The following is a 17,500-nucleotide window of genomic DNA, read 5'->3' on the forward strand; positions in this document are numbered from 1 at the left end:
GTGCTTGGATTTGTGGAGAAATCCAGATGATCAATGTCTCTATGCAACATTGGATTTGTTTGTGGCGTTTTAGCATGTATAAAGAGCCTGTTTATAGGGTTTGCTGTTGCTTACGGCCATACCACCCTGAGCACGCCCGATCTCGTCTGATCTCGGAAGCTAAGCAGGGTAGGGCCTGGTTAGTACTTGGATGGGAGACCGCCTGGGAATACCAGGTGCTGTAAGCCTTTTATCCCCATCTTTGAGAATGAAGCAAAACGCCATCCCTCGATCACTGTGTGTCTGAGCCGGTGTTGGATAAAAATGGACTTGTAGGTAACCAAAGATAGTAAGAAACTTTATCAGATGATGAGTAGTCAGAAAATTCTTGTTAGGTGGAAAAGCTCATTTTTCGTGGCTTCTTGTGCTTGGATTTGTGGAGAAATCCAGATGATCAATGTCCCTATTCAACATTGGATTTCTTCGTGGCATTTTAGCATGTATACTTGGATGGGAGACCGCCTGGGAATACCAGGTGCTGTAAGCCTTTTAGGCGTTAGGTGGAAAAGCTCATTTTTCGTGGCTTCTTGTGCTTGGATTTGTGGAGAAATCCAGATGATCAATGTCCCTATTCAACATTGGATTTCTTCGTGGCGTTTTAGCATGTATAAAGAGCCTGTTTATAGGGTTTGCTGTTGCTTACGGCCATACCACCCTGAGCACGCGCGATCTCGTCTGATCTCGGAAGCTAAGCAGGGTAGGGCCTGGTTAGTACTTGGATGGGAGACCGCCTGGGAATACCAGGTGCTGTAAGCCTTTTATCCCCATCTTTGAGAAACACCATCCCTAGATCACTGTGTGTCTGAGCCGGTGTTGGATAAAAATGGACTTGTAGGTAATCAAAGATAGTAAGAAACTTTATCAGATGATGAGTAGTCAGAAAATTCTTGTTAGGTGGAAAAGCTCATTTTTCGTGGCTTCTTGTGCTTGGATTTGTGGAGAAATCCAGATGATCAATGTCCCTATTCAACATTGGATTTCTTCGTGGCGTTTTAGCATGTATAAAGAGCCTGTTTATAGGGTTTGCTGTTGCTTACGGCCATACCACCCTGAGCACGCCCGATCTCGTCTGATCTCGGAAGCTAAGCAGGGTAGGGCCTGGTTAGTACTTGGATGGGAGACCGCCTGGGAATACCAGGTGCTGTAAGCCTTTTATCCCCATCTTTGAGAAACACCATCCCTAGATCACTGTGTGTCTGAGCCGGTGTTGGATAAAAATGGACTTGTAGGTAATCAAAGATAGTAAGAAACTTTATCAGATGATGAGTAGTCAGAAAATTCTTGTTAGGTGGAAAAGCTCATTTTTCGTGGCTTCTTGTGCTTGGATTTGTGGAGAAGTCCAGATGATCAATGTCCCTATTCAACATTGGATTTCTTCGTGGCGTTTTAGCATGTATAAAGAGCCTGTTTATAGGGTTTGTTGTTGCTTACGGCCATACCACCCTGAGCACGCCCGATCTCGTCTGATCTCGGAAGCTAAGCAGGGTAGGGCCTGGTTAGTACTTGGATGGGAGACCGCCTGGGAATACCAGGTGCTGTAAGCCTTTTATCCCCATCTTTGAGAATGAAGCAAAACGCCATCCCTCGATCACTGTGTGTCTGAGCCGGTGTTGGATAAAAATGGACTTGTAGGTAATCAAAGATAGTAAGAAACTTTATCAGATGGTGAGTAGTCAGAAAATTCTTGTTAGGTGGAAAAGCTCATTTTTCGTGGCTTCTTGTGCTTGGATTTGTGGAGAAATCCAGATGATCAATGTCTCTATTCAACATTGGATTTGTTTGTGGCGTTTTAGCATGTATAAAGAGCCTGTTTATAGGGTTTGCTGTTGCTTACGGCCATACCACCCTGAGCACGCCCGATCTCGTCTGATCTCGGAAGCTAAGCAGGGTAGGGCCTGGTTAGTACTTGGATGGGAGACCGCCTGGGAATACCAGGTGCTGTAAGCCTTTTATCCCCATCTTTGAGAATGAAGCAAAACGCCATCCCTCGATCACTGTGTGTCTGAGCCGGTGTTGGATAAAAATGGACTTGTAGGTAATCAAAGATAGTAAGAAACTTTATCAGATGGTGAGTAGTCAGAAAATTCTTGTTAGGTGGAAAAGCTCATTTTTCGTGGCTTCTTGTGCTTGGATTTGTGGAGAAATCCAGATGATCAATGTCTCTATTCAACATTGGATTTGTTTGTGGCGTTTTAGCATGTATAAAGAGCCTGTTTATAGGGTTTGCTGTTGCTTACGGCCATACCACCCTGAGCACGCCCGATCTCGTTTGATCTCGGAAGCTAAGCAGGGTAGGGCCTGGTTAGTACTTGGATGGGAGACCGCCTGGGAATACCAGGTGCTGTAAGCCTTTTATCCCCATCTTTGAGAAACACCATCCCTAGATCACTGTGTGTCTGAGCCGGTGTTGGATAAAAATGGACTTGTAGGTAATCAAAGATAGTAAGAAACTTTATCAGATGATGAGTAGTCAGAAAATTCTTGTTAGGTGGAAAAGCTCATTTTTCGTGGCTTCTTGTGCTTGGATTTGTGGAGAAATCCAGATGATCAATGTCTCTATGCAACATTGGATTTGTTTGTGGCGTTTTAGCATGTATAAAGAGCCTGTTTATAGGGTTTGCTGTTGCTTACGGCCATACCACCCTGAGCACGCCCGATCTCGTCTGATCTCGGAAGCTAAGCAGGGTAGGGCCTGGTTAGTACTTGGATGGGAGACCGCCTGGGAATACCAGGTGCTGTAAGCCTTTTATCCCCATCTTTGAGAAACACCATCCCTAGATCACTGTGTGTCTGAGCCGGTGTTGGATAAAAATGGACTTGTAGGTAATCAAAGATAGTAAGAAACTTTATCAGATGATGAGTAGTCAGAAAATTCTTGTTAGGTGGAAAAGCTCATTTTTCGTGGCTTCTTGTGCTTGGATTTGTGGAGAAATCCAGATGATCAATGTCTCTATTCAACATTGGATTTGTTTGTGGCGTTTTAGCATGTATAAAGAGCCTGTTTATAGGGTTTGCTGTTGCTTACGGCCATACCACCCTCAGCACGCCCGATCTCGTCTGATCTCGGAAGCTAAGCAGGGTAGGGCCTGGTTAGTACTTGGATGGGAGACCGCCTGGGAATACCAGGTGCTGTAAGCCTTTTATCCCCATCTTTGAGAATGAAGCAAAACGCCATCCCTAGATCACTGTGTGTCTGAGCCGGTGTTGGATAAAAATGGACTTGTACGTAATCAAAGATAGTAAGAAACTTTATCAGATGATGAGTAGTCAGAAAATTCTTGTTAGGTGGAAAAGCTCATTTTTCGTGGCTTCTTGTGCTTGGATTTGTGGAGAAGTCCAGATGATCAATGTCCCTATTCAACATTGGATTTGTTTGTGGCGTTTTAGCATGTATAAAGAGCCTGTTTATAGGGTTTGCTGTTGCTTACGGCCATACCACCCTGAGCACGCCCGATCTCGTCTGATCTCGGAAACTAAGCAGGGTAGGGCCTGGTTAGTACTTGGATGGGAGACCGCCTGGGAATACCAGGTGCTGTGAGCCTTTTATCCCCATCTTTGAGAAACACCATCCCTAGATCACTGTGTGTCTGAGCCGGTGTTGGATAAAAATGGACTTGTAGGTAATCAAAGATAGTAAGAAACTTTATCAGATGATGAGTAGTCAGAAAATTCTTGTTAGGTGGAAAAGCTCATTTTTCGTGGCTTCTTGTGCTTGGATTTGTGGAGAAATCCAGATGATCAATGTCCCTATTCAACGTTGGATTTCTTCGTGGCGTTTTAGCATGTATAAAGAGCCTGTTTATAGGGTTTGCTGTTGCTTACGGCCATACCACCCTGAGCACGCCCGATCTCGTCTGATCTCGGAAGCTAAGCAGGGTAGGGCCTGGTTAGTACTTGGATGGGAGACCGCCTGGGAATACCAGGTGCTGTAAGCCTTTTATCCCCATCTTTGAGAAACACCATCCCTAGATCACTGTGTGTATGAGCCGGTGTTGGATAAAAATGGACTTGTAGGTAATCAAAGATAGTAAGAAACTTTATCAGATGATGAGTAGTCAGAAAATTCTTGTTAGGTGGAAAAGCTCATTTTTCGTGGCTTCTTGTGCTTGGATTTGTGGAGAAATCCAGATGATCAATGTCTCTATTCAACATTGGATTTGTTTGTGGCGTTTTAGCATGTATAAAGAGCCTGTTTATAGGGTTTGCTGTTGCTTACGGCCATACCACCCTGAGCACGCCCGATCTCGTCTGATCTCGAAAGCTAAGCAGGAAAGGGCCTGGTTAGTACTTGGATGGGAGACCGCCTGGGAATACCAGGTGCTGTAAGCCTTTTATCCCCATCTTTGAGAATGAAGCAAAACGCCATCCCTAGATCACTGTGTGTCTGAGCCGGTGTTGGATAAAAATGGACTTGTAGGTAATCAAAGATAGTAAGAAACTTTATCAGATGATGAGTAGTCAGAAAATTCTTGTTAGGTGGAAAAGCTCATTTTTCGTGGCTTCTTGTGCTTGGATTTGTGGAGAAGTCCAGATGATCAATGTCCCTATTCAACATTGGATTTGTTTGTGGCGTTTTAGCATGTATAAAGAGCCTGTTTATAGGGTTTGCTGTTGCTTACGGCCATACCACCCTGAGCACGCCCGATCTCGTCTGATCTCGGAAACTAAGCAGGGTAGGGCCTGGTTAGTACTTGGATGGGAGACCGCCTGGGAATACCAGGTGCTGTAAGCCTTTTATCCCCATCTTTGAGAATGAAGCAAAACGCCATCCCTAGATCACTGTGTGTCTGAGCCGGTGTTGGATAAAAATGGACATGTAGGTAATCAAAGATAGTAAGAAACTTTATCAGATGATGAGTAGTCAGAAAATTCTTGTTAGGTGGAAAAGCTCATTTTTCGTGGCTTCTTGTGCTTGGATTTGTGGAGAAATCCAGATGATCAATGTCTCTATTCAACATTGGATTTGTTTGTGGCGTTTTAGCATGTATAAAGAGCCTGTTTATAGGGTTTGCTGTTGCTTACGGCCATACCACCCTGAGCACGCCCGATCTCGTCTGATCTCGGAAGCTAAGCAGGGTAGGGCCTGGTTAGTACTTGGATGGGAGACCGCCTGGGAATACCAGGTGCTGTAAGCCTTTTATCCCCATCTTTGAGAATGAAGCAAAACGCCATCCCTAGATCACTGTGTGTCTGAGCCGGTGTTGGATAAAAGTGGACTTGTAGGTAATCAAAGATAGTAAGAAACTTTATCAGATGATGAGTAGTCAGAAAATTCTTGTTAGGTGGAAAAGCTCATTTTTCGTGGCTTCTTGTGCTTGGATTTGTGGAGAAATCCAGATGATCAATGTCCCTATTCAACATTGGATTTCTTTGTGGCGTTTTAGCATGTATAAAGAGCCTGTTTATAGGGTATGCTGTTGCTTACGGCCATACCACCCTGAGCACGCCCGATCTCGTCTGATCTCGGAAACTAAGCAGGGTAGGGCCTGGTTAGTACTTGGATGGGAGACCGCCTGGGAATACCAGGTGCTGTAAGCCTTTTATCCCCATCTTTGAGAATGAAGCAAAACGCCATCCCTCGATCACTGTGTGTCTGAGCCGGTGTTGGATAAAAATGGACTTGTAGGTAATCAAAGATAGTAAGAAACTTTATCAGATGATGAGTAGTCAGAAAATTCTTGTTAGGTGGAAAAGCTCATTTTTCGTGGCTTCTTGTGCTTGGATTTGTGGAGAAATCCAGATGATCAATGTCCCTATTCAACATTGGATTTCTTTGTGGCGTTTTAGCATGTATAAAGAGCCTGTTTATAGGGTTTGCTGTTGCTTACGGCCATACCACCCTGAGCACGCCCGATCTCGTCTGATCTCGGAAACTAAGCAGGGTAGGGCCTGGTTAGTACTTGGATGGGAGACCGCCTGGGAATACCAGGTGCTGTAAGCCTTTTATCCCCATCTTTGAGAATGAAGCAAAACGCCATCCCTCGATCACTGTGTGTCTGAGCCGGTGTTGGATAAAAATGGACTTGTAGGTAATCAAAGATAGTAAGAAACTTTATCAGATGATGAGTAGTCAGAAAATTCTTGTTAGGTGGAAAAGCTCATTTTTCGTGGCTTCTTGTGCTTGGATTTGTGGAGAAATCCAGATGATCAATGTCCCTATTCAACATTGGATTTCTTCGTGGCGTTTTAGCATGTATAAAGAGCCTGTTTATAGGGTTTGCTGTTGCTTACGGCCATACCACCCTGAGCACGCCCGATCTCGTCTGATCTCGGAAGCTAAGCAGGGTAGGGCCTGGTTAGTACTTGGATGGGAGACCGCCTGGGAATACCAGGTGCTGTAAGCCTTTTATCCCCATCTTTGAGAAACACCATCCCTAGATCACTGTGTGTCTGAGCCGGTGTTGGATAAAAATGGACTTGTAGGTAATCAAAGATAGTAAGAAACTTTATCAGATGATGAGTAGTCAGAAAATTCTTGTTAGGTGGAAAAGCTCATTTTTCGTGGCTTCTTGTGCTTGGATTTGTGGAGAAATCCAGATGATCAATGTCTCTATTCAACATTGGATTTGTTTGTGGCGTTTTAGCATGTATAAAGAGCCTGTTTATAGGGTTTGCTGTTGCTTACGGCCATACCACCCTGAGCACGCCCGATCTCGTCTGATCTCGGAAGCTAAGCAGGGTAGGGCCTGGTTAGTACTTGGATGGGAGACCGCCTGGGAATACCAGGTGCTGTAAGCCTTTTATCCCCATCTTTGAGAATGAAGCAAAACGCCATCCCTAGATCACTGTGTGTCTGAGCCGGTGTTGGATAAAAATGGACTTGTAGGTAATCAAAGATAGTAAGAAACTTTATCAGATGATGAGTAGTCAGAAAATTCTTGTTAGGTGGAAAAGCTCATTTTTCGTGGCTTCTTGTGCTTGGATTTGTGGAGAAATCCAGATGATCAATGTCCCTATTCAACATTGGATTTCTTCGTGGCGTTTTAGCATGTATAAAGAGCCTGTTTATAGGGTTTGCTGTTGCTTACGGCCATACCACCCTGAGCACGCCCGATCTCGTCTGATCTCGGAAACTAAGCAGGGTAGGGCCTGGTTAGTACTTGGATGGGAGACCGCCTGGGAATACCAGGTGCTGTGAGCCTTTTATCCCCATCTTTGAGAAACACCATCCCTAGATCACTGTGTGTCTGAGCCGGTGTTGGATAAAAATGGACTTGTAGGTAATCAAAGATAGTAAGAAACTTTATCAGATGATGAGTAGTCAGAAAATTCTTGTTAGGTGGAAAAGCTCATTTTTCGTGGCTTCTTGTGCTTGGATTTGTGGAGAAATCCAGATGATCAATGTCCCTATTCAACGTTGGATTTCTTCGTGGCGTTTTAGCATGTATAAAGAGCCTGTTTATAGGGTTTGCTGTTGCTTACGGCCATACCACCCTGAGCACGCCCGATCTCGTCTGATCTCGGAAGCTAAGCAGGGTAGGGCCTGGTTAGTACTTGGATGGGAGACCGCCTGGGAATACCAGGTGCTGTAAGCCTTTTATCCCCATCTTTGAGAAACACCATCCCTAGATCACTGTGTGTATGAGCCGGTGTTGGATAAAAATGGACTTGTAGGTAATCAAAGATAGTAAGAAACTTTATCAGATGATGAGTAGTCAGAAAATTCTTGTTAGGTGGAAAAGCTCATTTTTCGTGGCTTCTTGTGCTTGGATTTGTGGAGAAATCCAGATGATCAATGTCTCTATTCAACATTGGATTTGTTTGTGGCGTTTTAGCATGTATAAAGAGCCTGTTTATAGGGTTTGCTGTTGCTTACGGCCATACCACCCTGAGCACGCCCGATCTCGTCTGATCTCGAAAGCTAAGCAGGGTAGGGCCTGGTTAGTACTTGGATGGGAGACCGCCTGGGAATACCAGGTGCTGTAAGCCTTTTATCCCCATCTTTGAGAAACACCATCCCTAGATCACTGTGTGTATGAGCCGGTGTTGGATAAAAATGGACTTGTAGGTAATCAAAGATAGTAAGAAACTTTATCAGATGATGAGTAGTCAGAAAATTCTTGTTAGGTGGAAAAGCTCATTTTTCGTGGCTTCTTGTGCTTGGATTTGTGGAGAAATCCAGATGATCAATGTCTCTATTCAACATTGGATTTGTTTGTGGCGTTTTAGCATGTATAAAGAGCCTGTTTATAGGGTTTGCTGTTGCTTACGGCCATACCACCCTGAGCACGCCCGATCTCGTCTGATCTCGAAAGCTAAGCAGGAAAGGGCCTGGTTAGTACTTGGATGGGAGACCGCCTGGGAATACCAGGTGCTGTAAGCCTTTTATCCCCATCTTTGAGAATGAAGCAAAACGCCATCCCTAGATCACTGTGTGTCTGAGCCGGTGTTGGATAAAAATGGACTTGTAGGTAATCAAAGATAGTAAGAAACTTTATCAGATGATGAGTAGTCAGAAAATTCTTGTTAGGTGGAAAAGCTCATTTTTCGTGGCTTCTTGTGCTTGGATTTGTGGAGAAGTCCAGATGATCAATGTCCCTATTCAACATTGGATTTGTTTGTGGCGTTTTAGCATGTATAAAGAGCCTGTTTATAGGGTTTGCTGTTGCTTACGGCCATACCACCCTGAGCACGCCCGATCTCGTCTGATCTCGGAAACTAAGCAGGGTAGGGCCTGGTTAGTACTTGGATGGGAGACCGCCTGGGAATACCAGGTGCTGTAAGCCTTTTATCCCCATCTTTGAGAATGAAGCAAAACGCCATCCCTAGATCACTGTGTGTCTGAGCCGGTGTTGGATAAAAATGGACTTGTAGGTAATCAAAGATAGTAAGAAACTTTATCAGATGATGAGTAGTCAGAAAATTCTTGTTAGGTGGAAAAGCTCATTTTTCGTGGCTTCTTGTGCTTGGATTTGTGGAGAAGTCCAGATGATCAATGTCCCTATTCAACATTGGATTTCTTCGTGGCGTTTTAGCATGTATAAAGAGCCTGTTTATAGGGTTTGCTGTTGCTTACGGCCATACCACCCTGAGCACGCCCGATCTCGTCTGATCTCGGAAGCTAAGCAGGGTAGGGCCTGGTTAGTACTTGGATGGGAGACCGCCTGGGAATACCAGGTGCTGTAAGCCTTTTATCCCCATCTTTGAGAATGAAGCAAAACGCCATCCCTAGATCACTGTGTGTCTGAGCCGGTGTTGGATAAAAATGGACTTGTAGGTAATCAAAGATAGTAAGAAACTTTATCAGATGATGAGTAGTCAGAAAATTCTTGTTAGGTGGAAAAGCTCATTTTTCGTGGCTTCTTGTGCTTGGATTTGTGGAGAAATCCAGATGATCAATGTCTCTATTCAACATTGGATTTCTTCGTGGCGTTTTAGCATATATAAAGAGCCTGTTTATAGGGTTTGCTGTTGCTTACGGCCATACCACCCTGAGCACGCCCGATCTCGTCTGATCTCGGAAGCTAAGCAGCGTAGGGCCTGGTTAGTACTTGGATGGGAGACCGCCTGGGAATACCAGGTGCTGTAAGCCTTTTATCCCCATCTTTGAGAATGAAGCAAAACGCCATCCCTAGATCACTGTGTGTCTGAGCCGGTGTTGGATAAAAATGGACTTGTAGGTAATCAAAGATAGTAAGAAACTTTATCAGATGATGAGTAGTCAGAAAATTCTTGTTAGGTGGAAAAGCTCATTTTTCGTGGCTTCTTGTGCTTGGATTTGTGGAGAAATCCAGATGATCAATGTCCCTATTCAACATTGGATTTCTTCGTGGCGTTTTAGCATGTATAAAGAGCCTGTTTATAGGGTTTGCTGTTGCTTACGGCCATACCACCCTGAGCACGCCCGATCTCGTCTGATCTCGGAAGCTAAGCAGGGTAGGGCCTGGTTAGTACTTGGATGGGAGACCGCCTGGGAATACCAGGTGCTGTAAGCCTTTTATCCCCATCTTTGAGAAACACCATCCCTAGATCACTGTGTGTATGAGCCGGTGTTGGATAAAAATGGACTTGTAGGTAATCAAAGATAGTAAGAAACTTTATCAGATGATGAGTAGTCAGAAAATTCTTGTTAGGTGGAAAAGCTCATTTTTCGTGGCTTCTTGTGCTTGGATTTGTGGAGAAATCCAGATGATCAATGTCTCTATTCAACATTGGATTTGTTTGTGGCGTTTTAGCATGTATAAAGAGCCTGTTTATAGGGTTTGCTGTTGCTTACGGCCATACCACCCTGAGCACGCCCGATCTCGTCTGATCTCGGAAGCTAAGCAGGGTAGGGCCTGGTTAGTACTTGGATGGGAGACCGCCTGGGAATACCAGGTGCTGTAAGCCTTTTATCCCCATCTTTGAGAATGAAGCAAAACGCCATCCCTCGATCACTGTGTGTCTGAGCCGGTGTTGGATAAAAATGGACTTGTAGGTAATCAAAGATAGTAAGAAACTTTATCAGATGATGAGTAGTCAGAAAATTCTTGTTAGGTGGAAAAGCTCATTTTTCGTGGCTTCTTGTGCTTGGATTTGTGGAGAAGTCCAGATGATCAATGTCCCTATTCAACATTGGATTTGTTTGTGGCGTTTTAGCATGTATAAAGAGCCTGTTTATAGGGTTTGCTGTTGCTTACGGCCATACCACCCTGAGCACGCCCGATCTCGTCTGATCTCGGAAGCTAAGCAGGGTAGGGCCTGGTTAGTACTTGGATGGGAGACCGCCTGGGAATACCAGGTGCTGTAAGCCTTTTATCCCCATCTTTGAGAATGAAGCAAAACGCCATCCCTAGATCACTGTGTGTCTGAGCCGGTGTTGGATAAAAATGGACTTGTAGGTAATCAAAGATAGTAAGAAACTTTATCAGATGATGAGTAGTCAGAAAATTCTTGTTAGGTGGAAAAGCTCATTTTTCGTGGCTTCTTGTGCTTGGATTTGTGGAGAAGTCCAGATGATCAATGTCCCTATTCAACATTGGATTTCTTCGTGGCGTTTTAGCATGTATAAAGAGCCTGTTTATAGGGTTTGCTGTTGCTTACGGCCATACCACCCTGAGCACGCCCGATCTCGTCTGATCTCGGAAGCTAAGCAGGGTAGGGCCTGGTTAGTACTTGGATGGGAGACCGCCTGGGAATACCAGGTGCTGTAAGCCTTTTATCCCCATCTTTGAGAATGAAGCAAAACGCCATCCCTAGATCACTGTGTGTCTGAGCCGGTGTTGGATAAAAATGGACTTGTAGGTAATCAAAGATAGTAAGAAACTTTATCAGATGATGAGTAGTCAGAAAATTCTTGTTAGGTGGAAAAGCTCATTTTTCGTGGCTTCTTGTGCTTGGATTTGTGGAGAAATCCAGATGATCAATGTCTCTATTCAACATTGGATTTGTTTGTGGCGTTTTAGCATGTATAAAGAGCCTGTTTATAGGGTTTGCTGTTGCTTACGGCCATACCACCCTGAGCACGCCCGATCTCGTCTGATCTCGGAAGCTAAGCAGGGTAGGGCCTGGTTAGTACTTGGATGGGAGACCGCCTGGGAATACCAGGTGCTGTAAGCCTTTTATCCCCATCTTTGAGAATGAAGCAAAACGCCATCCCTAGATCACTGTGTGTCTGAGCCGGTGTTGGATAAAAGTGGACTTGTAGGTAATCAAAGATAGTAAGAAACTTTATCAGATGATGAGTAGTCAGAAAATTCTTGTTAGGTGGAAAAGCTCATTTTTCGTGGCTTCTTGTGCTTGGATTTGTGGAGAAATCCAGATGATCAATGTCCCTATTCAACATTGGATTTCTTTGTGGCGTTTTAGCATGTATAAAGAGCCTGTTTATAGGGTTTGCTGTTGCTTACGGCCATACCACCCTGAGCACGCCTGATCTCGGAAACTAAGCAGGGTAGGGCCTGGTTAGTACTTGGATGGGAGACCGCCTGGGAATACCAGGTGCTGTAAGCCTTTTATCCCCATCTTTGAGAATGAAGCAAAACGCCATCCCTCGATCACTGTGTGTCTGAGCCGGTGTTGGATAAAAATGGACTTGTAGGTAATCAAAGATAGTAAGAAACTTTATCAGATGATGAGTAGTCAGAAAATTCTTGTTAGGTGGAAAAGCTCATTTTTCGTGGCTTCTTGTGCTTGGATTTGTGGAGAAATCCAGATGATCAATGTCCCTATTCAACATTGGATTTCTTTGTGGCGTTTTAGCATGTATAAAGAGCCTGTTTATAGGGTTTGCTGTTGCTTACGGCCATACCACCCTGAGCACGCCCGATCTCGTCTGATCTCGGAAGCTAAGCAGGGTAGGGCCTGGTTAGTACTTGGATGGGAGACCGCCTGGGAATACCAGGTGCTGTAAGCCTTTTATCCCCATCTTTGAGAAACACCATCCCTAGATCACTGTGTGTCTGAGCCGGTGTTGGATAAAAATGGACTTGTAGGTAATCAAAGATAGTAAGAAACTTTATCAGATGATGAGTAGTCAGAAAATTCTTGTTAGGTGGAAAAGCTCATTTTTCGTGGCTTCTTGTGCTTGGATTTGTGGAGAAATCCAGATGATCAATGTCCCTATTCAACATTGGATTTCTTCGTGGCGTTTTAGCATGTATAAAGAGCCTGTTTATAGGGTTTGCTGTTGCTTACGGCCATACCACCCTGAGCACGCCCGATCTCGTCTGATCTCGGAAACTAAGCAGGGTAGGGCCTGGTTAGTACTTGGATGGGAGACCGCCTGGGAATACCAGGTGCTGTAAGCCTTTTATCCCCATCTTTGAGAAACACCATCCCTAGATCACTGTGTGTCTGAGCCGGTGTTGGATAAAAATGGACTTGTAGGTAATCAAAGATAGTAAGAAACTTTATCAGATGATGAGTAGTCAGAAAATTCTTGTTAGGTGGAAAAGCTCATTTTTCGTGGCTTCTTGTGCTTGGATTTGTGGAGAAATCCAGATGATCAATGTCTCTATTCAACATTGGATTTGTTTGTGGCGTTTTAGCATGTATAAAGAGCCTGTTTATAGGGTTTGCTGTTGCTTACGGCCATACCACCCTGAGCACGCCCGATCTCGTTTGATCTCGGAAGCTAAGCAGGGTAGGGCCTGGTTAGTACTTGGATGGGAGACCGCCTGGGAATACCAGGTGCTGTAAGCCTTTTATCCCCATCTTTGAGAAACACCATCCCTAGATCACTGTGTGTCTGAGCCGGTGTTGGATAAAAATGGACTTGTAGGTAATCAAAGATAGTAAGAAACTTTATCAGATGATGAGTAGTCAGAAAATTCTTGTTAGGTGGAAAAGCTCATTTTTCGTGGCTTCTTGTGCTTGGATTTGTGGAGAAGTCCAGATGATCAATGTCCCTATTCAACATTGGATTTGTTTGTGGCGTTTTAGCATGTATAAAGAGCCTGTTTATAGGGTTTGCTGTTGCTTACGGCCATACCACCCTGAGCACGCCCGATCTCGTCTGATCTCGGAAGCTAAGCAGGGTAGGGCCTGGTTAGTACTTGGATGGGAGACCGCCTGGGAATACCAGGTGCTGTAAGCCTTTTATCCCCATCTTTGAGAATGAAGCAAAACGCCATCCCTAGATCACTGTGTGTCTGAGCCGGTGTTGGATAAAAATGGACTTGTAGGTAATCAAAGATAGTAAGAAACTTTATCAGATGATGAGTAGTCAGAAAATTCTTGTTAGGTGGAAAAGCTCATTTTTCGTGGCTTCTTGTGCTTGGATTTGTGGAGAAGTCCAGATGATCAATGTCCCTATTCAACATTGGATTTGTTTGTGGCGTTTTAGCATGTATAAAGAGCCTGTTTATAGGGTTTGTTGTTGCTTACGGCCATACCACCCTGAGCACGCCTGATCTCGGAAACTAAGCAGGGTAGGGCCTGGTTAGTACTTGGATGGGAGACCGCCTGGGAATACCAGGTGCTGTAAGCCTTTTATCCCCATCTTTGAGAAACACCATCCCTAGATCACTGTGTGTCTGAGCCGGTGTTGGATAAAAATGGACTTGTAGGTAATCAAAGATAGTAAGAAACTTTATCAGATGATGAGTAGTCAGAAAATTCTTGTTAGGTGGAAAAGCTCATTTTTCGTGGCTTCTTGTGCTTGGATTTGTGGAGAAATCCAGATGATCAATGTCTCTATTCAACATTGGATTTGTTTGTGGCGTTTTAGCATGTATAAAGAGCCTGTTTATAGGGTTTGCTGTTGCTTACGGCCATACCACCCTGAGCACGCCCGATCTCGTCTGATCTCGGAAGCTAAGCAGGGTAGGGCCTGGTTAGTACTTGGATGGGAGACCGCCTGGGAATACCAGGTGCTGTAAGCCTTTTATCCCCATCTTTGAGAAACACCATCCCTAGATCACTGTGTGTCTGAGCCGGTGTTGGATAAAAATGGACTTGTAGGTAATCAAAGATAGTAAGAAACTTTATCAGATGATGAGTAGTCAGAAAATTCTTGTTAGGTGGAAAAGCTCATTTTTCGTGGCTTCTTGTGCTTGGATTTGTGGAGAAATCCAGATGATCAATGTCTCTATTCAACATTGGATTTGTTTGTGGCGTTTTAGCATGTATAAAGAGCCTGTTTATAGGGTTTGCTGTTGCTTACGGCCATACCACCCTGAGCACGCCCGATCTCGTCTGATCTCGGAAGCTAAGCAGGGTAGGGCCTGGTTAGTACTTGGATGGGAGACCGCCTGGGAATACCAGGTGCTGTAAGCCTTTTATCCCCATCTTTGAGAATGAAGCAAAACGCCATCCCTCGATCACTGTGTGTCTGAGCCGGTGTTGGATAAAAATGGACTTGTAGGTAATCAAAGATAGTAAGAAACTTTATCAGATGATGAGTAGTCAGAAAATTCTTGTTAGGTGGAAAAGCTCATTTTTCGTGGCTTCTTGTGCTTGGATTTGTGGAGAAGTCCAGATGATCAATGTCCCTATTCAACATTGGATTTGTTTGTGGCGTTTTAGCATGTATAAAGAGCCTGTTTATAGGGTTTGCTGTTGCTTACGGCCATACCACCCTGAGCACGCCCGATCTCGTCTGATCTCGGAAGCTAAGCAGGGTAGGGCCTGGTTAGTACTTGGATGGGAGACCGCCTGGGAATACCAGGTGCTGTAAGCCTTTTATCCCCATCTTTGAGAAACACCATCCCTAGATCACTGTGTGTCTGAGCCGATGTTGGATAAAAATGGACTTGTAGGTAATCAAAGATAGTAAGAAACTATCAGATGATGAGTAGTCAGACAATTCTTGTTAGGTGGAAAAGCTCATTTTTCGTGGCTTCTTGTGCTTGGATTTGTGGAGAAATCCAGATGATCAATGTCTCTATTCAACATTGGATTTGTTTGTGGCGTTTTAGCATGTATAAAGAGCCTGTTTATAGGGTTTGCTGTTGCTTACGGCCATACCACCCTGAGCACGCCCGATCTCGTCTGATCTCGGAAGCTAAGCAGGGTAGGGCCTGGTTAGTACTTGGATGGGAGACCGCCTGGGAATACCAGGTGCTGTAAGCCTTTTATCCCCATCTTTGAGAAACACCATCCCTAGATCACTGTGTGTATGAGCCGGTGTTGGATAAAAATGGACTTGTAGGTAATCAAAGATAGTAAGAAACTTTATCAGATGATGAGTAGTCAGAAAATTCTTGTTAGGTGGAAAAGCTCATTTTTCGTGGCTTCTTGTGCTTGGATTTGTGGAGAAATCCAGATGATCAATGTCCCTATTCAACATTGGATTTGTTTGTGGCGTTTTAGCATGTATAAAGAGCCTGTTTATAGGGTTTGCTGTTGCTTACGGCCATACCACCCTGAGCACGCCCGATCTCGTCTGATCTCGGAAGCTAAGCAGGGTAGGGCCTGGTTAGTACTTGGATGGGAGACCGCCTGGGAATACCAGGTGCTGTAAGCCTTTTATCCCCATCTTTGAGAATGAAGCAAAACGCCATCCCTAGATCACTGTGTGTCTGAGCCGGTGTTGGATAAAAATGGACTTGTAGGTAATCAAAGATAGTAAGAAACTTTATCAGATGATGAGTAGTCAGAAAATTCTTGTTAGGTGGAAAAGCTCATTTTTCGTGGCTTCTTGTGCTTGGATTTGTGGAGAAATCCAGATGATCAATGTCCCTATTCAACATTGGATTTCTTCGTGGCGTTTTAGCATGTATAAAGAGCCTGTTTATAGGGTTTGCTGTTGCTTACGGCCATACCACCCTGAGCACGCCCGATCTCGTCTGATCTCGGAAGCTAAGCAGGGTAGGGCCTGGTTAGTACTTGGATGGGAGACCGCCTGGGAATACCAGGTGCTGTGAGCCTTTTATCCCCATCTTTGAGAAACACCATCCCTAGATCACTGTGTGTCTGAGCCGGTGTTGGATAAAAATGGACTTGTAGGTAATCAAAGATAGTAAGAAACTTTATCAGATGATGAGTAGTCAGAAAATTCTTGTTAGGTGGAAAAGCTCATTTTTCGTGGCTTCTTGTGCTTGGATTTGTGGAGAAATCCAGATGATCAATGTCCCTATTCAACATTGGATTTCTTCGTGGCGTTTTAGCATGTATAAAGAGCCTGTTTATAGGGTTTGCTGTTGCTTACGGCCATACCACCCTGAGCACGCCCGATCTCGTTTGATCTCGGAAGCTAAGCAGGGTAGGGCCTGGTTAGTACTTGGATGGGAGACCGCCTGGGAATACCAGGTGCTGTAAGCCTTTTATCCCCATCTTTGAGAAACACCATCCCTAGATCACTGTGTGTCTGAGCCGGTGTTGGATAAAAATGGACTTGTAGGTAATCAAAGATAGTAAGAAACTTTATCAGATGATGAGTAGTCAGAAAATTCTTATTAGGTGGAAAAGCTCATTTTTCGTGGCTTCTTGTGCTTGGATTTGTGGAGAAGTCCAGATGATCAATGTCCCTATTCAACATTGGATTTCTTCGTGGCGTTTTAGCATGTATAAAGAGCCTGTTTATAGGGTTTGCTGTTGCTTACGGCCATACCACCCTGAGCACGCCCGATCTCGTCTGATCTCGGAAGCTAAGCAGGGTAGGGCCTGGTTAGTACTTGGATGGGAGACCGCCTGGGAATACCAGGTGCTGTAAGCCTTTTATCCCCATCTTTGAGAAACACCATCCCTAGATCACTGTGTGTATGAGCCGGTGTTGGATAAAAATGGACTTGTAGGTAATCAAAGATAGTAAGAAACTTTATCAGATGATGAGTAGTCAGAAAATTCTTGTTAGGTGGAAAAGCTCATTTTTCGTGGCTTCTTGTGCTTGGATTTGTGGAGAAATCCAGATGATCAATGTCTCTATTCAACATTGGATTTGTTTGTGGCGTTTTAGCATGTATAAAGAGCCTGTTTATAGGGTTTGCTGTTGCTTACGGCCATACCACCGTGAGCACGCCCGATCTCGTCTGATCTCGGAAGCTAAGCAGGGTAGGGCCTGGTTAGTACTTGGATGGGAGACCGCCTGGGAATACCAGGT

General features: G+C 44.5%; 42 non-coding genes and 2 pseudogenes across 42 annotated transcripts in view; all 44 read left to right on the plus strand.

Annotated features, from left to right (window-relative positions):
* The first annotated feature begins 108 nt into the window (after positions 1-108).
* LOC121176053 lies at positions 109-227 on the plus strand. The gene has a single exon (XR_005892877.1). It is a non-coding gene; the product is annotated as a 5S ribosomal RNA (ribosomal RNA).
* A 449-nt stretch (positions 228-676) lies between these two features.
* Positions 677-795, plus strand: LOC121178544. Its single transcript, XR_005893768.1, has one exon. It is a non-coding gene; the product is annotated as a 5S ribosomal RNA (ribosomal RNA).
* Positions 796-1,070: 275 nt separating this feature from the next.
* Positions 1,071-1,189, plus strand: LOC121176113. Its single transcript, XR_005892893.1, has one exon. It is a non-coding gene; the product is annotated as a 5S ribosomal RNA (ribosomal RNA).
* A 275-nt stretch (positions 1,190-1,464) lies between these two features.
* LOC121176170 lies at positions 1,465-1,583 on the plus strand. Its single transcript, XR_005892914.1, has one exon. It is a non-coding gene; the product is annotated as a 5S ribosomal RNA (ribosomal RNA).
* Positions 1,584-1,867: 284 nt separating this feature from the next.
* LOC121176231 lies at positions 1,868-1,986 on the plus strand. The gene has a single exon (XR_005892928.1). It is a non-coding gene; the product is annotated as a 5S ribosomal RNA (ribosomal RNA).
* Positions 1,987-2,270: 284 nt separating this feature from the next.
* Positions 2,271-2,389, plus strand: LOC121178400. Its single transcript, XR_005893630.1, has one exon. It is a non-coding gene; the product is annotated as a 5S ribosomal RNA (ribosomal RNA).
* A 275-nt stretch (positions 2,390-2,664) lies between these two features.
* Positions 2,665-2,783, plus strand: LOC121176293. The gene has a single exon (XR_005892939.1). It is a non-coding gene; the product is annotated as a 5S ribosomal RNA (ribosomal RNA).
* Positions 2,784-3,058: 275 nt separating this feature from the next.
* LOC121178559 lies at positions 3,059-3,177 on the plus strand. The gene has a single exon (XR_005893783.1). It is a non-coding gene; the product is annotated as a 5S ribosomal RNA (ribosomal RNA).
* Positions 3,178-3,461: 284 nt separating this feature from the next.
* LOC121175971 lies at positions 3,462-3,580 on the plus strand. The gene has a single exon (XR_005892847.1). It is a non-coding gene; the product is annotated as a 5S ribosomal RNA (ribosomal RNA).
* A 275-nt stretch (positions 3,581-3,855) lies between these two features.
* Positions 3,856-3,974, plus strand: LOC121176368. Its single transcript, XR_005892963.1, has one exon. It is a non-coding gene; the product is annotated as a 5S ribosomal RNA (ribosomal RNA).
* A 275-nt stretch (positions 3,975-4,249) lies between these two features.
* On the plus strand, positions 4,250-4,368 carry LOC121176627. The gene has a single exon (XR_005893031.1). It is a non-coding gene; the product is annotated as a 5S ribosomal RNA (ribosomal RNA).
* A 284-nt stretch (positions 4,369-4,652) lies between these two features.
* On the plus strand, positions 4,653-4,771 carry LOC121178592. Its single transcript, XR_005893815.1, has one exon. It is a non-coding gene; the product is annotated as a 5S ribosomal RNA (ribosomal RNA).
* A 284-nt stretch (positions 4,772-5,055) lies between these two features.
* On the plus strand, positions 5,056-5,174 carry LOC121176430. The gene has a single exon (XR_005892982.1). It is a non-coding gene; the product is annotated as a 5S ribosomal RNA (ribosomal RNA).
* Positions 5,175-5,458: 284 nt separating this feature from the next.
* LOC121201225 lies at positions 5,459-5,577 on the plus strand. The gene has a single exon (XR_005896606.1). It is a non-coding gene; the product is annotated as a 5S ribosomal RNA (ribosomal RNA).
* A 284-nt stretch (positions 5,578-5,861) lies between these two features.
* Positions 5,862-5,980, plus strand: LOC121201231. Its single transcript, XR_005896607.1, has one exon. It is a non-coding gene; the product is annotated as a 5S ribosomal RNA (ribosomal RNA).
* A 284-nt stretch (positions 5,981-6,264) lies between these two features.
* On the plus strand, positions 6,265-6,383 carry LOC121176498. The gene has a single exon (XR_005892999.1). It is a non-coding gene; the product is annotated as a 5S ribosomal RNA (ribosomal RNA).
* A 275-nt stretch (positions 6,384-6,658) lies between these two features.
* Positions 6,659-6,777, plus strand: LOC121176563. The gene has a single exon (XR_005893015.1). It is a non-coding gene; the product is annotated as a 5S ribosomal RNA (ribosomal RNA).
* A 284-nt stretch (positions 6,778-7,061) lies between these two features.
* Positions 7,062-7,180, plus strand: LOC121175978. Its single transcript, XR_005892849.1, has one exon. It is a non-coding gene; the product is annotated as a 5S ribosomal RNA (ribosomal RNA).
* Positions 7,181-7,455: 275 nt separating this feature from the next.
* LOC121176661 lies at positions 7,456-7,574 on the plus strand. Its single transcript, XR_005893034.1, has one exon. It is a non-coding gene; the product is annotated as a 5S ribosomal RNA (ribosomal RNA).
* Positions 7,575-7,849: 275 nt separating this feature from the next.
* LOC121178510 lies at positions 7,850-7,968 on the plus strand. The gene has a single exon (XR_005893734.1). It is a non-coding gene; the product is annotated as a 5S ribosomal RNA (ribosomal RNA).
* Positions 7,969-8,243: 275 nt separating this feature from the next.
* Positions 8,244-8,362, plus strand: LOC121176638. Its single transcript, XR_005893032.1, has one exon. It is a non-coding gene; the product is annotated as a 5S ribosomal RNA (ribosomal RNA).
* A 284-nt stretch (positions 8,363-8,646) lies between these two features.
* LOC121201237 lies at positions 8,647-8,765 on the plus strand. Its single transcript, XR_005896608.1, has one exon. It is a non-coding gene; the product is annotated as a 5S ribosomal RNA (ribosomal RNA).
* A 284-nt stretch (positions 8,766-9,049) lies between these two features.
* Positions 9,050-9,168, plus strand: LOC121176716. Its single transcript, XR_005893048.1, has one exon. It is a non-coding gene; the product is annotated as a 5S ribosomal RNA (ribosomal RNA).
* Positions 9,169-9,452: 284 nt separating this feature from the next.
* LOC121175688 lies at positions 9,453-9,571 on the plus strand. The gene has a single exon (XR_005892764.1). It is a non-coding gene; the product is annotated as a 5S ribosomal RNA (ribosomal RNA).
* Positions 9,572-9,855: 284 nt separating this feature from the next.
* LOC121176777 lies at positions 9,856-9,974 on the plus strand. The gene has a single exon (XR_005893065.1). It is a non-coding gene; the product is annotated as a 5S ribosomal RNA (ribosomal RNA).
* Positions 9,975-10,249: 275 nt separating this feature from the next.
* LOC121176836 lies at positions 10,250-10,368 on the plus strand. Its single transcript, XR_005893082.1, has one exon. It is a non-coding gene; the product is annotated as a 5S ribosomal RNA (ribosomal RNA).
* A 284-nt stretch (positions 10,369-10,652) lies between these two features.
* On the plus strand, positions 10,653-10,771 carry LOC121176890. Its single transcript, XR_005893100.1, has one exon. It is a non-coding gene; the product is annotated as a 5S ribosomal RNA (ribosomal RNA).
* A 284-nt stretch (positions 10,772-11,055) lies between these two features.
* Positions 11,056-11,174, plus strand: LOC121176949. Its single transcript, XR_005893130.1, has one exon. It is a non-coding gene; the product is annotated as a 5S ribosomal RNA (ribosomal RNA).
* A 284-nt stretch (positions 11,175-11,458) lies between these two features.
* On the plus strand, positions 11,459-11,577 carry LOC121177000. Its single transcript, XR_005893144.1, has one exon. It is a non-coding gene; the product is annotated as a 5S ribosomal RNA (ribosomal RNA).
* Positions 11,578-11,861: 284 nt separating this feature from the next.
* On the plus strand, positions 11,862-11,970 carry LOC121177174 (annotated as a pseudogene).
* A 284-nt stretch (positions 11,971-12,254) lies between these two features.
* On the plus strand, positions 12,255-12,373 carry LOC121177063. The gene has a single exon (XR_005893155.1). It is a non-coding gene; the product is annotated as a 5S ribosomal RNA (ribosomal RNA).
* Positions 12,374-12,648: 275 nt separating this feature from the next.
* LOC121201242 lies at positions 12,649-12,767 on the plus strand. The gene has a single exon (XR_005896614.1). It is a non-coding gene; the product is annotated as a 5S ribosomal RNA (ribosomal RNA).
* A 275-nt stretch (positions 12,768-13,042) lies between these two features.
* Positions 13,043-13,161, plus strand: LOC121178401. The gene has a single exon (XR_005893631.1). It is a non-coding gene; the product is annotated as a 5S ribosomal RNA (ribosomal RNA).
* A 275-nt stretch (positions 13,162-13,436) lies between these two features.
* LOC121177123 lies at positions 13,437-13,555 on the plus strand. Its single transcript, XR_005893175.1, has one exon. It is a non-coding gene; the product is annotated as a 5S ribosomal RNA (ribosomal RNA).
* Positions 13,556-13,839: 284 nt separating this feature from the next.
* LOC121177180 lies at positions 13,840-13,948 on the plus strand (annotated as a pseudogene).
* Positions 13,949-14,223: 275 nt separating this feature from the next.
* On the plus strand, positions 14,224-14,342 carry LOC121177195. The gene has a single exon (XR_005893189.1). It is a non-coding gene; the product is annotated as a 5S ribosomal RNA (ribosomal RNA).
* Positions 14,343-14,617: 275 nt separating this feature from the next.
* LOC121177229 lies at positions 14,618-14,736 on the plus strand. The gene has a single exon (XR_005893191.1). It is a non-coding gene; the product is annotated as a 5S ribosomal RNA (ribosomal RNA).
* A 284-nt stretch (positions 14,737-15,020) lies between these two features.
* LOC121177286 lies at positions 15,021-15,139 on the plus strand. Its single transcript, XR_005893208.1, has one exon. It is a non-coding gene; the product is annotated as a 5S ribosomal RNA (ribosomal RNA).
* A 273-nt stretch (positions 15,140-15,412) lies between these two features.
* LOC121177333 lies at positions 15,413-15,531 on the plus strand. Its single transcript, XR_005893223.1, has one exon. It is a non-coding gene; the product is annotated as a 5S ribosomal RNA (ribosomal RNA).
* Positions 15,532-15,806: 275 nt separating this feature from the next.
* On the plus strand, positions 15,807-15,925 carry LOC121177384. The gene has a single exon (XR_005893234.1). It is a non-coding gene; the product is annotated as a 5S ribosomal RNA (ribosomal RNA).
* A 284-nt stretch (positions 15,926-16,209) lies between these two features.
* LOC121178456 lies at positions 16,210-16,328 on the plus strand. Its single transcript, XR_005893684.1, has one exon. It is a non-coding gene; the product is annotated as a 5S ribosomal RNA (ribosomal RNA).
* Positions 16,329-16,603: 275 nt separating this feature from the next.
* On the plus strand, positions 16,604-16,722 carry LOC121178403. Its single transcript, XR_005893633.1, has one exon. It is a non-coding gene; the product is annotated as a 5S ribosomal RNA (ribosomal RNA).
* A 275-nt stretch (positions 16,723-16,997) lies between these two features.
* Positions 16,998-17,116, plus strand: LOC121177387. The gene has a single exon (XR_005893235.1). It is a non-coding gene; the product is annotated as a 5S ribosomal RNA (ribosomal RNA).
* Positions 17,117-17,391: 275 nt separating this feature from the next.
* Positions 17,392-17,500, plus strand: part of LOC121178572 — a 119-nt gene continuing 10 nt past the window's right edge. The window contains exon 1 of the ribosomal RNA XR_005893796.1: positions 17,392-17,500. This exon is cut by the window's right edge and continues 10 nt beyond it. This is a non-coding gene — a ribosomal RNA (5S ribosomal RNA).

Source organism: Toxotes jaculatrix, chromosome 2 (genome assembly GCF_017976425.1).
Source record: "Toxotes jaculatrix isolate fToxJac2 chromosome 2, fToxJac2.pri, whole genome shotgun sequence".
NCBI lineage: Eukaryota > Metazoa > Chordata > Actinopteri > Toxotidae > Toxotes > Toxotes jaculatrix.